The following is an 11,863-nucleotide window of genomic DNA, read 5'->3' as shown; positions in this document are numbered from 1 at the left end:
TCAGTTGATGAGTGGATCAACGTCATGTGATATTTATACACAATGGAATTCTATGCTGCTGTCAGAAAGAATGACATCACCCCATTTGTAAGGAAATGGAACGACTTGGAAAAATCATATTAAGTGAAGTAAGCCAGACTGAAAGGAACATAGGCTCAATGCTTTCCCTTTTTTGTCATAATCAGTAGAAACCTTGGGCTCTCCTAGCAGAGATTTACAATAGAGTAAAACCTAGATACATAAGGTTATATAGTATGACACTAAATGAAAGAACTTCCAGGATACAGAAAGAAAAGCCATAGAATGAGTGATGGTTATCCTTAATGTACTATGTTATCTCTCATCTCTTTTGCTGTCCCTTGGTTATGTCATATTGTTATAGTATTTCACTTTGTTACCTGATATATTGGATATATGCGTATTTGGTTATGTGAAATTGGATAGGAAAGGGGGGAAAACACAATGAGGGTGGGGGTAGGGAAGGGAGGTAAATGGGGACCAAGACATGAGAAAAGGTATCAACGTGTGTGAAGTAATACACCTTCTATCTGGTGAACATACTGTAACCCTTCTATTAATTATAATAAACATATATGAAAATAACGAACTCCTTCGCCTAGCCACCTTGGCCTAGCCAGCTATTTCCTTCTGTGCTCCTGTGCCATGAAATATCCTAATGAAACAAAGAAATAAAACTATGTCTGCAGAGAGGTAGGACTTAAAATTCTGAGGGTTAAATTTTCTTCCTTCTGGAAAACCATATTACAGATGGATTTCCTGCCTCCTGCGGTCAGCTCCTGGATTGTACAAGGCACTCAGGACACTTTTTGAGGTCCCTGTTCCTCAGGCTGTAGATGAAGGGGTTCAAGAGAGGAGTGACCACTGTGTACATCACTTCAGACAGAGCGCTGCCCCTGGGGGAATGTGACAAAGTTGATCCAAAATAAATACCCAATGCTGTCCCAAAGAATAAACACACCACTGACAGGTGAGAGCCACAGGTGGAGAAAGCTTTGTACTTACCTCCTATTGTTGGAATTCTCAGCACCGAAGAAATAATTTTATAGTAAGAGAAAAAAATGCCTGAGATTGGCAAGAGCCAAGATATGATACCAAAAAAATTTAAATAAGTCATTTGTGAGTGAGTGCTTACAGGAAAGATCCAGGATTTGAGAAGGGTCACAGAAGAAATTTAAGATTTCCAATTCCTTGAAACTGGTAATCTGTAATGCCATCCACACGTGCACCTGTCCATTCAAGAGGCTGATGACAAGTGACAACAGAACCAAGGAGGCACAGAGATGAGCATTCACGATGAGGGGGTAATTCAGGGGGTGACAGATGGCCACAAAGCAGTCATAGGCCATCACAGTAAGAAGCATAACATCCATAGAGCAAAAAATGATGAAGAGACATATCTGTGTGATGCAGTCTGCATAGGAGATGGATCTGCTGTGACTCTGCAGGTTCATCAGCATATTGGGGATGGTGGTGGAGATGAAGCAGATGTCATCCAAGGAGAGGATGGAGAGGAAGAAGTACATGGGGGTGTGGAGGTGGGGGTCATTGGTGATGGCCTGGATGATGAGCAGATTTCCCAGCACAGTGATCAGGTACATGGACAGGAACAGTCCAAAGAGGATGGGTTGTAATTTTGGATCTTCTGAGTTTCTCAGGAGAAGGAAATCTATAACCTGGGTTAGATTTAGTGCCTCTATATCACCTCTGCATCTGCTCAAAAACAAAAGCATCTTGTTAGGAAAATGAAACACATATCCAGAAATTGTCAGCTCTAAATATTTGAAACTCAAGTATACACAAGTTTGAATTTTGCACCAACTATGAAGTCCAATATACTAGTGATTGTTTGTGAATTGTGGCAATCTCTTACTTGTAGAATTTTCTCACACTGAGATACCTTGGTCCTCAGGCTTTGGTCTACATGTGTGCTCAGGGACACACAGCTGTGTTGGAAAGCCAAGAACAACTGGGCTGGTAGAGCAAGATCCCTGACAGTACAGCATACCCTTGTGTAGTGTGGGGCAGCAGGTTCCAGGGCCGCAGGGGGTACGCAAGAGTTTTACACATTTATGATGCAGGTCTCTATCTAGGAGCCTATTTTTTGGAGCCAGTCCCCTGCCCTAGGCTCTTGAAATACCTCCCTGACAAGGTGGGGGAGTGTATTGAGATTCTGGGTTGTAAACGGGGCTGGAGGATTTGTGGATGATCCCCTGGGGAAAGGGCCAGCAGTAGGCCAAGCCCCTAGAGCAATATTAAGTTAGGAGACCACAGTAGAGTCCCATCCATTACTACAATGAATATTGTTTAATCTAATGAAAAGAAAACCCAATCCTATACATTCTTATTCATCTCTACTATGACTGCAGGCAGGCACGAATATACTTCTGGTTCTTTTGCCTTGCCTCTTCTGGTATTATGACATTTGTACGGAAATGAGTAGGCATGGAAATGTGGTATTGAATGAAATAAGTCAGGCTCAGAGAAAAAAAGGACAGTTATCCTTCTCTAAAACGTGGAAATTAGATTTCAATTATCAAGATGTATGAATACATATAGGGTCATGTGTATCAATGCACAAACCAATTGAGTAAAGTGTAGTAGGAAAGGATTCCTATGGAATAACTCCATTCATCAACTCATCTGTTGTTTAACCAAATGAATAAGAGGAAGGAAAAAAACCTGCTCTTTAAAAATATACAATTTTCCAGGGGCAGGTGGCTCATTATTCTAGAGAATAAGGTCTGAGAACCACAGGTGAAAGCCTGATGGAGCAGGGATGTCTGAGAAACACTCCTCCTCAATTAAGTACTCAAAAGCAGGAAGTGGAGCTGTAGCATTCAGCAAAAATCCCAACGACAACACTTAGGCCCTGAATTCCAGCCCCAGAACCTATGTGCAGAACCGTGTGCACACACACATGTACACACCACATAAGGTGAAACATATGAAATGAGAAAGAATAGTGTAAGAACAAGAGCTATGAGGACACTGGGCATATCTGTCAATAGTTTCATTGATGTAATGTCCTCTTGTCATTTTCATCATTATCCTTCCTCTTCCTCTTCCTGTCCTCTGCCTCCTCGTGCTCCTCCTCCTCGTCCTCCTCCTCCTCGTCCTTCTCCTCCTCCTCTTTCAGGATATCTTAGGAACCTGGTTGAACCATTTATATGCTGCTACTTTTGGTGAGCCAAAAATGAGAATGAAAAGCACAGTAGGTAAAGAATTCTCCATTACTTATATTGGTACCCCTAACCTTCAAACCCTACCTGTAAGTTCACTGAAGACATACACTTTTACAAGGGCATCCTCACCCCCTGTGATTCCCAAACTATCCTACCTGTCCTCATGCTGCACAGAAGACATTCCTGAAAGTCCTTCAAAACCCATCCCACCGCACTCAGTTGCTTAAACTGCTTCTCTCCTCAGCTATGGCCCAGGTAGACAAATATGAGGACCCCAGATCTGGTGCCCAGCACAAGTCCAGCTCTGTCCTCAGGAAAGAGATGAAGACACAGAAGGAGCAGAGATGATGGTGATGAGGAGAAAGATATAGCACCAGTGTCCTGGAGACAGGGAAGGGAAGGCTCAGAGTAGAAAAATATCCCTTGTGGGGAGCCGGAGCGGCCGCCATTACAAGATGGCGCCTGTTCCCTGCCTCGCTCCTTGTAAACAACTTCTTAGTTCTCCTTATTTGGTATGTGAGTGCGGAGCCTTTGCTCATTCCACTGAGTCTGCGTGTATGACGTCAGAGGCCTGACCAATCCCGAGTTTTAAAATGGCCCTGGCAACAGAGCAGCCAATGGCAAAAGCTCCGTGTTCCTTGATTGTATATAAGCAGCTGCATTTCCCTGCCCCGGGCCCCTCTGCTTCAGCTCTCCCTTCAATCAAGTTGCTCTTCAATAAAGCGTGATAGGAGAAGGATCCTCGGGTGGTGTCCGTTCTTCCCTGCTGGTCAGGGGTACTGGGCGCCGCAACTGGTGCCGAGACCCGGGACCTGCGGAGGGGCCGAAGAGGATCCAGAACTTGACACGTGAAGAGGACTCCTTCTAGGTATGTTGTTCTGGGAGATTCCTGTCTGGGTGCTTATTATTGTTCTTCCTCTGTGGTTTGTGTTTCTTATTGTTTGCTTTTGCGCACTCGGGTGTGATAGACCGCGAGCCTAGAGAGCTTCTCGGTCTAGGTGAAAGTAAGCCCGGGGTAGGTAACTCGGTCTTTCACTTTGTTTCACCCTCTTGGGTTAGCCCTCTAAGAGTAACATCAGTATGGGTAACTCTTCAAGAAGTGCGTGCCGTACAAGGGACTTCTGTGCCCCCTTACAGGCCCTTCTTAAACAGCGTGGGCTGAAAATTTCCCGCGGCACAATAAATAAAGTGTTAACAGACATTGAGACACACACCCCGTGGTTTGCGGTGTCTGGAGATCTCTCACTGGTCTGTTGGGATAAATTAGGCCGGGACCTGGATAGAGCTCAAGAAAAGGGAGAGGTCTCCGGTGCCACGTTGCCCATGTGGAGAATGGTGCGCGCTTGTTTGGAGGAGGGCAGAAATACTGATATCATTAAAGAAGGGAGGAAGGTATTAATTAAACACCAGGATAGTCTCTCGGAGTCATCGTACAGGGAAGGAGAGACCACCAAGAGTGGAGTAAAATATAAGAGAAAACAAAAGAAAAGAATTGAGGGACTGCAGTCCTCACAAAGTACAGTGCAGGAGGAGGAGAGAGGAGAAAAGAAAAAACAGGAGGGACCAAGGAGCTCCCTCTACCCGTCCTTGAAGGAATTTCAGGATGATAACCAGTTCTCTGCCCTGACTTTACATGATCAGGATGCAGGAGAGTCAGATCAAAGCACAGAAAATGAGGGGGAAGGGCCCCTGGAGGAACTAAGTTCAAATGAAGAGGAAGAATTAGAGGAGCAAGCTGCCAGGTATGAGGCAGACAGATATGGCCCCTGGGGAGGACTAGGCGCGGGGAGTGGCCAGGATGTTATTCGCCCTGCCCCCTCTGCCCCGCCCCCCTACGTCCCAAAAAAGGGAAGTTCCTTTATTAAGGCCCGCACCTGGTCTCAGTTGGCCTCTGCTTTTCCTGTTTTTGAAGATTCCCTTACGGGACAGAGAGTTTTTGAACCAGTTTCTTATAAAGCTTTAAAGGATCTCATGGCCGCTGTACAAAATTATGGCCATTCTGCAAATTACACCATTGCTTTGGTTCGTCGATTGCAGACTACCAGCATGATTCCAACGGACTGGTATGAGGTTGGACGTTCTTGCCTGACGCATGGCCAGTACCTTGATTATTGTGCTTCCACAGCAGATTTGGCCGCTGCCTGACATAGGGAGAATGCACTGGCGGGCCGTCCTCACTGGTCAGCTGAAATGTTATTAGGAAAAGGCCCTTATGCAGCGGACCAGACTGGGTACCCTAATGAGGTTTATCAACAAATTAATAATATTTTTTACACGGCTTGGAAGTCTCTTGCCAGTCGAGGGGAACGCCGTGGTAACCTTACCAAAGTTGTTCAAAAACCTACCGAGCCTTTTACAGATTTTGTTGGGCGAGTCTTAGAAACTGCAGATAAATTGTTTGGGGACCCAGAGGATCACATGCTCTTAATTCAACAAATTATTTTTGAACAAAGCCTCCCTGAATGCCAAAAGGCTATTATTCCTATAAAAGACAAGCCCTTACAAGATTGGATTAGGGCCTGTCGGGAGGCGGAAGCCCCTGTGAGCTTGGATAAAATTGTTGCTGCGGTAGCTGAGACCACTAGAATTAATTCAGGATTATGCTTCAATTGTCAACAGCCAGGACATTTCAAAAGACAGTGTCCCAATTTAAAATATTCAAAGCAGAGGCCCCCTCTCGAACCGGGACTTTGTCCACGATGTAAAAAGGGAAAACATTGGGCAAATGAGTGCAGATCAGTTAAAGATGTGAATGGACAGCCTATCCCACAACCTCAGGCCTTGGAGCTAAAAAACGGGCAGAGGGGCCCATTGCCCCAGGGCCCGCAAAATCAGGGGATTCGGTGCCAGGAAACTTATCAGAGGCCCTCACCTCATCTCCAACAGCCATTTGTTCCCGCAGAGCAACCGCAGGATCTGCAGGGCTGGACCTCCGTGCCACCGCCGGAGTGGTCATAACTGAGGACATGGGGGCTCAACTCATAACTACTGACCTAATGGGCGCCCTCCCTGAAAATATGGTGGGAATAGTGTTGGGACGCGCTTCCAATACTATGAAAGGCCTTGTAGTGTTCCCTGGAGTTGTTGACCCTAATTACAGGGGAGCCATCCAAGTCCTCTGTTCAGTCTCTAGAGGGGTCATTTCAGTGGCTCCTGGAGATCGAGTTGCTCAATTAATTTTAGTGCCTTCCCATCATCAAGTTTCCCCGGTGCAAGAAAAGGAAAGAAGTTTAAGTACCTCAGGAGCAGACCTTGTCTGCTTGTCCATGGCCTTAAATAACCGTCCCATGTTAACATTAACAATTGAAGGAAGGACCTTTAATGGTCTGGTGGACACGGGAGCGGACTGGAGTATCCAAATAACTCAATGGCCAAAGACATGGCCCCTACAATTTTCTTCACAAACCCTGCAAGGTTTAGGTTATGCAGATACTCCTCGGGTCAGCGCAAAACAGTTGACCTGGTCCACAGAGGAAGGTCAAAAAGGAAAATTTCAGCCGTTTGTCCTCCAGGTACCAGTTAATTTGTGGGGCCGGGATATCCAACAGCAAATGGGTTTAATTCTAACTACTGATTATTCTTCAACGGCATAAACTATAATGAAAAATCAGGGCTTTGTCCCTACTGGTGGGTTAGGAAAATATTTACAGGGCCGGCATGCCCCTGTGGAGCCAGTTGCCAATAAAGACAAGCAAGGCTTGAGTTTTTCTTGGGGGTCACTGAAAATTTAGCCTCCGCCAGTCCAACACCCATACCCTGGTTTAACAAATAAAGCGGTGTGGGTGCCTCAGTGGCCCCTGTCCCAAGAAAAACTGGAGGCTATAACTCAATTGGTACAGGAACAACTAAGGTTGGGACATGTGGAGCCTTCTGTTTCTCCATGGAATACCAATATTTTTGTTATTAAAAACGCCTCAGGCAAGTGGAGATTATTACATGATCTCAGAGCCATTAATGCTCAAATGCAAATATTAGGGTCAGTCCAACGCGGCCTCCCACTGCTTTCTGCTTTGTCCCAAAAGTGGCCCATTATATCTATTGATATTAAGGACTGTTTCTTTTCTATTCCTTTGCATCCCAGGGATAGAGAACGTTTTGCTTTTACCCTGCCTTCTGTTAATAATGAACAACCTGATGCGCGATTTCAGTGGAGGGTTCTTCCACAAGGAATGGCTAATAGCCCTACAATATGCCAACTATATGTTGATACAGTTCTTTTCCCTGTGAGACAGCAATTTCCCATTGTTAGAACTCTTCACTATATGGATGATATTCTAATAGCTGCCCCTGAGCAGAATATCCTTTTTCAAGTATTTAGTAAATTATCTAAACTCCTTGCAAAGGCAGGCTTAAACTTGGCACCAGAAAAGGTGCAATTTTCAGAAAAGGTTCAGTTTTTAGGTTCTATAATTTCTCCCATAGCTGTGACACCCCAAAAGGTCGTCTTGAAAACAAATCATTTGCATACACTTCATGATTTTCAAAAATTAATGGGGGATGTAAATTGGGTCCGAAATTTTCTTAATGTCCCTCGCTCTGAATTGTTGCCCCTCTTTTCCTTATTGGAGGGAGAGCCGGATGTTACCTCACCTAGAAAATTGACTGTTCAGGCTAAGAGTTCCATTCAGCGTCTTGAACAGGCCATAGAAAACGCACAACTTTTGCGCGTAAATCCATCAGCGCCAATCTTACTGTGTATATTTAAAACAAAGAATTATCCTACAGGACTATTATGGCAAGAAGGCCCATTGTTATGGTTGCATGGAAATTCTTATGGCTTAAAAACTATTCAGTATTTTCCAGAATTAGTTGCTTTGTTAGCTCTTACAGGTTGCAAGGCGTGTTTGACTCACTTTGCAAAATTTCCTGACAAATTAATTATTCCTTATACCCGGCAACAAGTACAAATATTGGCTGCCTCTGTTGACTGGTGGGCAGTTTTGGTGTGCTCCTTTCCAAATATAATTGACAATCATTATCTCAAACATCCACTGCTGAATTTTGTGCGTGAAGATTGGGTGTATTTCCCCAAAGTTACGGAAAGACTGCCTCTGAGTAATGCCCTAATTATATTTACAGATGGGTCAAAAACAGGCCAAGTTGCCTATGTAGTTCAAGGAAAAGAGCCAGTAACGTTAAATTTTCGACCAGAAACTCCACAAGTAGTTGAATGTCTAACAGTTTTAGAAGTATTCGGAAAATTTCCTGAGCCTTTTAGCCTATATTCTGATTCACAATATGTAGTTAATGCGGTGGCATCCCTGGAAGTCGCCGCCTCCATAAAAGGTAGCAGTACAGTTTCAAATATATTATCCCAACTTCAGAGTTTAATTTTACAAAGGAAAAATCCTTTTTTCATTGGTCATATTCGGGCACATACTGGCTTGCCTGGTCCCATGTCAGAGGCCAATGCCTTAGTGGATTTGACTGCCAGAGCCCTGGTGGGCCTTTCCCATAATTCTGTTCAATTAGCACGAGATTTTCATCAACTTTATCATGTTTCTGCAAAAACCCTTCGTTATAAGTTTTCCATTTCACGCCAACAGGCTAGAGAAATTGTTAAAGCTTGTCAATCCTGTGTAGTATATCACCCCTCTTTCATAATTGGAGTTAATCCTAGAGGCCTTTGCTCTAATGCCTTATGGAAAATGGATGTTACCCATGTGCCTGAGTTTGGCCGAACAAAATATGTTCATGTTTCTGTAGATACTTTCTCTGGCATAATGCATGCCAAGGCCCTTACAGGGGAAAGGGTGTCCCATGTTAAAGTTCATTGCTTGGAAGCCTGGGCAGCATGGGGAAAACCATTAAAATTGAAAACAGATAATGGCCCTGCTTATGCCTCTGCCGGATTTCGCTCCTTTTGCACTCAAATGCAGGTAGTTCATTCTACTGGCCTCCCTTACAATCCCCAGGGTCAGGGAATTGTGGAACGCGCCAATAGAACACTTAAACAACTTTTATTTAAACAAAAGGAGGGAATAGGCCGAGATGCCTCCCCCAGAGAAAGGCTGGCCATTGCACTGTTTACCTTAAATTATGTAACAGTGGATGACAATGGACAATCAGCTGCTTATCGGCATGCTGGCAAAATGGCAATACCACCCACACAAAAAGTAATGTGGAAAAATGTTATCGATAATAAATGGTATGGACCGGATCCTGTAATTCAGAGATCCAGGGGAGCTGTTTGTGTTTTTCCACAGGGACAGGAATCCCCCCATTGGGTGCCGCAGCGCCTCGTAAGGATATTGGAGGAAAATCAAACGCCTAAAGAGGATGATGCGAAACAAAATCCTGGGAATAACCCTGTTAATAATTCTTCTGCTGCCACGACTTTGGATGAAGAGACAGAAGGGAAAAAGCAACAAGGAAAAGACGATGTGTGCAGTGATGAAGACCTTTCCATTACCAATGCCTGTGACTAATGCTTCTTCCGTTTTCCCCTTTGTGCCACCAATTCTTCCTTGCAACTTCCCCAGGACTGCAAGGTTCCCTATGCCTTACCCTGTCAAAAATCTGTCCTTCTGTGTTAGGCTGGTTTCTCAAAAATTGGGTCGCTCTGATTAATGTATAGTTCTGGCAAGGGAAGGGTTGTGGGGTTTTCTGCACTTGTTCCAGAGGCGGACCTTCCTGTTTATGTTTTTACTCTTTAAAGCTTCAAGTAATGATAGTATTTTAAATTGTTCTGCCATAGAGTGTAAATTGAGTCAATGCTGGAGCCGTTGCCTACATTTGTTCCAGTTCCTGTGAATGTTTGTTGCAGTTTGTTTTGGGTTTTGTGTCTTTAGCCTTTGGTTGCTCTGCCGAATGAGGTCTCGCAATAAGAGAGAGAGAGCAATGCTTGTTCATGCACTCACTGCCTTAGAGCAGGGACACTCCCCTAAAATTTGGCTTGCAGCTTTAAAGGCCAACTAAAACTGCCCTGTACTGCCTTTGCACCCTCGAGACCTTAGTCTATTGCACGAGGAATAGGAGTATAGCCAGCCAAGAGTTGTGAAATGATGGACAAAGTACCACTCCTGACCCTAACAGGTCAGGGAGAGCATGTGCGTCAGCATATGGGTCTGTGCCCCCAGCCAATCTCCACAAAGGGAAAAGAGGACCTGAAGGGGAGGGATCCAGAGTTGATCGCCTGGGTCACTCCTCTAGAGTAGGACCTCAAGTTTTACTTTGGAGGACAGCACCTCTACTCTCTTCACAACAGGTATGTTGGCCTGCTGCGTTAAAACAAAAAGGGGGAGATGAGGGGAGCCGGAGCAGCCGCCATTACAAGATGGCGCCTGTTCCCTGCCTCGCTCCTTGTAAACAACTTCTTAGTTCTCCTTATTTGGTATGTGAGTGCGGAGCCTTTGCTCGTTCCACTGAGTCTGCACATATGACGTCAGAGGCCTGACCAATCCCGAGTTTTAAAATGGCCCTGGCAACAGAGCAGCCAATGGCAAAAGCCCCGTGTTCCTTGATTGTATATAAGCAGCTGCATTTCCCTGCCCCGGGCCCCTCTGCTTCAGCTCTCCCTTCAATCAAGTTGCTCTTCAATAAAGCGTGATACGAGAAGGATCCTCGGGTGGTGTCCGTTCTTCCCTGCTGGTCAGGGGTGCCGGGCGCCGCAATCCCTGAGCAAAAAAAGCTCAGGGACAGTGTCCAGAACTTGAGTTCATGAACTACCACTGGTTCAAACAAACAAACAAACCACAAATAGCACCCACCTTACTTTCATTAGTCAGGTACTAGAGGCTCACCCCTGAGATCTGGCATCTGACCAGACCTGGTCTTTAACAAGCACTAGATCCTAGCCAGTGGGGTGGCTCAAGCCAGTAATCCTAGCTTCTCAAGGGGCTGAGATCTGTGAATCAAGGTCCAAACTCAGCCTGGGCACAAAAGGATTTGAGACTCTCATTTCCAATTTACCTCTAGAAAATGGCAAGTGGGGCTTTGGTAAATGGTGGGCAGTGGCCTTGAAGTGAAGAGCTCAGGGACAGCGCCCAAGCTGAGTTCACCCACCTTGACCCAAAAAGAAAAAAAGCCCTGGAGCCTATCTATAAAATAACTAAAAACAAAAGAGCTGGCCTTACATCATTAGCCTGAAGAGCTAAAAAAGCGTCTCCATTCTGAAGCACCAACTGTCTTACTGTTTATGTAAACTGTGAGTGACCCAAAAGTGCACCTAAATTAAAGAAACAGAATTGTGGTGCCATTAAGTCCCAGGAATTGAACTGTCTGTGTTAAAATTAACCAGAACTCGTGTAAATTCAAGGGATGGCATTTGTTTTCCAAAGCAGAACTCTCACGTAAATTCAAGGGATGGCATTTGTTTTCTAAAACCATAAAACTACCCTTAGACAGCTAATTAGGACTCTACTGGTATAGGAATCCCCCTTAGCTCCAACTGCCCTGAACTGTCCCTAACCCCTACCTTATCTCATTCCAATAGCTGATTGCTGTGTTGATGTAAATCTGTGTAAATCTGTAGTCTTTGCCTTTAAAAGCCCTGTAGAAAAGCTGTTCAGGGCTTCCTCCTGGGCTCCTGCTGTATGGGAGTGTAGGACGGAGCCCAGAGCTAGCCCGCCTGAATAAAGCCTTGCTTTTGCATTTCGGAACGTCTGACTCTCGGTGGTCTCTTGGTGGTCTTCCTGAGACTTGGGCATAACAAGCCAAGA

General features: G+C 45.0%; 1 pseudogene; it reads right to left on the bottom strand.

The window, feature by feature from the left end:
• Positions 1–790: 790 nt before the first annotated feature.
• Positions 791–3,408, bottom strand: LOC150068139 (olfactory receptor 7E178-like; annotated as a pseudogene).
• Between the last annotated feature and the right edge of the window lie 8,455 nt (positions 3,409–11,863).

Source organism: Megascapheus bottae, chromosome 1 (genome assembly GCF_031878675.1).
Source record: "Megascapheus bottae isolate mThoBot1 chromosome 1, mThoBot2.hap1, whole genome shotgun sequence".
Classification (NCBI taxonomy): Eukaryota; Metazoa; Chordata; class Mammalia; order Rodentia; family Geomyidae; genus Megascapheus; species Megascapheus bottae.
The sequence above is the reverse complement of the archived record's forward strand: the minus strand, read 5'-3'. Positions and strand labels throughout refer to the sequence as shown.